Here is a 2909-nt window from a genome sequence, read left to right as displayed (position 1 = left end):
TTTTCGGGTTGATAAAATTGTTTAGAACATTTAGATAGTGGTGATAGTGATTTAGATAGTGGTGATGGTTGCACAACTTTGTTGATATTCTAAAAACCACTTTAAAGGGGTGAATTTTATGGTATGTGAATTATATCTCAATAAAGCAGTTATTTACCAAAAGAATAAAAATAAAAAAGGAGTCTTCACCTCAAATGCACCCACCGGCTGCCAGATTTCTCAGCAAAGCATCTTTCCACACGTACCTTTCAGCCGGGGGCCAAGGGCCTGCTCTGGGTTAGATCTGGACAGACAGCAGGGGAGCAGCCTCAACGTTACTTACGACACTCTTCTAGATCATCAAAATCAGGATGCTTGTAAGTGAAGGGTGGGGGGTGATGGGAGTAGGGAAGAGAGGAAGGAAGGCCCAGGAAGGGAGGAAGGTGAGGTCCCTCTGCTCAGGGGACCCAGCCCCTGCAGGCTCCCAGTGGTCCTCCAACACCATTCAAGCTCTCTGACCCCTCCATGAAGGTGCCCTGGCCTCGCCCAGCTCATCCTCCTGCCCCACTTTGAGCCCTGAGGCTGTGCCGCCTGCGTCGCAGTCTCCACAAGCCTGCACATGCAGTTCCGCTGGCCTGGCCACTTCCCCCAGCCCACAGCCACCTGGGGGCTACCTGGAGGCAGGTGCACAACGGGACAGCAGTGTCTATCGTCACTCCTCAGCGCCAACCAACGCAGGCCCAGCACAGCAAGAGACAGCAGCGGGCCTGGCACGGCATCCGGAAGCAGGGGACGAGGGGCACGTCGGCGGGTCAGGCTGGGCAGCCTGAATGAGGAGCCCCCAGTGGCTTTCCCATCCCTGCCTGAGCTGTCACGACGGGACAGGATGCCGCACATAATGTGCGGAACTCTTCCCTGCTCAGGCTGCACAGCTTGCTTTTCCTCTTTCAGAAAAGCAGAGTCCCAGCAGGCCACTCACCAGCGGGCACACCAGGACCCTAACCCGCCCCATGCTACAGGCCTACACTCCAAGACTGGCTCTCCCTTCCCCTTTTCCCCAAAGTGCCTTAGAAAACTTCTCAAACCTTAACAATGTTCCCACTCTGACCCACTTGTTCCACTTGGAGCAATCTACTCCACAGAGAGACTCAGAAGCTGTCACACACAAAGTTGTTTGTCACAGGAAAGCACATACTGTCAAAGCAGTGAAAATAACTCCAAGTGGCCAAAACTAAGGGGCTGGTTAAGTAGTCACAGCACGTCCAAATGATGGGATAGTAGTCATTAAAAATAATATTTACAGGCCGGGCGCGGTGGCTCACGCCTGTAATCCTAGCACTCTGGGAGGCCGAGGCGGGTGGATTGCTCAAGGTCAGGAGTTCGAGACCAGCCTGAGCGAGACCCCGTCTCTACTAAAAATAGAAAGACATTATATGGACACCTAAAAATCTATATAGAAAAAATTAGCCGGGCATAGTGGCGCATGCCTGTAGTCCCAGCTACTCGGGAGGCTGAGGCAGTAGGATCGCTTGAGCCCAGGAGTTTGAGGTTGCTGTGAGCTAAGCTGACGCCACGGCACTCACTCTAGCCTGGGTAACAAAGTGAGACTCTGTCTCAACAAAAAAAAAAAAAAAAAAAAAAATAATATTTACAGATTTGTATAATAATATGGGAAGGGCTACGTTAAAATATTAAGCAAGGAATCTAGGATGCAAAGCTGCAAATGCAAGAGCCTGACTTAACCCTGCTGGAGCAGGGGCCCTGGAAGGAAATGTGCCCGTCTCCAGTCCTTGCCGTTGAAGAATGGCATGGTCAGTGCCTTTGTTCCCCTCTTCATTCATATTTTCCAGAACTTTCCACATTACCACCTGAGCATGGACTGCTTATAATTATTAAAGATACACTCTAAAACATCTGTCCAAAGCAGAAGATATTAATTGTCCCCTCTCTGGCAAGTGGCAAGCGTCAGGTATGCAGAGACAGGAGCCCCTGAGCCCATGGCCAGGCCTGGGGCGGCTCAGCAGGCTCCTTCCTACAGCGAAGCCCGGGTGTCCCTGGGACTCACAGTTAACTGTTTCCAGTAGAACATTCGCGCTGCCATTTACGGAGTGCTCCCTGGGTGCCACACCACACCAGCCCCCGTGCACAGCAAAATGAATGGTGCTCTGCGCCCAAGGCTTTGCTGAGTGGAAACAAAAACCAGGGAGACCAGGAATGACCTGCACAACAGGATACAGAGAGTTGGGGAGCTGGAGAGGGGAAGAGAAGGCTCCCCAGAGGGCGAGCCCTTGGGAGTGACCTAAGAATATGAACGTATCCTGTCCTGAAGTGTGCACAGGACCAGCAGTGGCAACCCCCTCCCGGTCCATGGCAGGCATTGCTAATCAATCCCAGCATTTTTCCCCAGCAGCCCTTGGGGGTCCTTCTCACTCTTGGCCTCCATCAGCTCTACCAATCAAACTGCCCTAGCCCAAAGACAAAACCCACCCTCCATGGCCCTCCATCTGTGTATGTGGGCAATAGGGGGCCTAAGCCAGGACGTGGTATGATCACATAGGATTTGACAGGGACCACTCTGGAAATGGGGGTGGCCCGGCAGCAGGTTAGCCAGTTGGGAGACAGTTGTAAAAATCCAAGCACTGGAGGCATAAAATATGAGTGTGCATCTGCAAGCATGGTGGGCTTCCACCCTGGAGGCCCCCCTCGGGAGGGGGGAGGAGAGGGCCACACCACCAGCTCGGTCACCAGCTTCCAGTTGCCTCCTAACTTTGAGAAGTCCTGGTCCAGCAAGCCCAGCAGCCCCCCTGAAAGGAAACAGACTGAGTGCCTGGCTGAGCAGATGAGTACTGCTGGTCACAGCCACCGCCCCCGCCACAAGGTGTGTATCAGGCAGGCCGACATCGGGATGGGCAGAAGGCCCCCTGAGACAG

The sequence above is a fragment of the Eulemur rufifrons genome, chromosome 1 (assembly GCF_041146395.1).
Source record: "Eulemur rufifrons isolate Redbay chromosome 1, OSU_ERuf_1, whole genome shotgun sequence".
In the NCBI taxonomy this organism is placed as follows: Eukaryota; Metazoa; Chordata; class Mammalia; order Primates; family Lemuridae; genus Eulemur; species Eulemur rufifrons.
Note: the sequence above shows the minus strand (reverse complement) of the source record.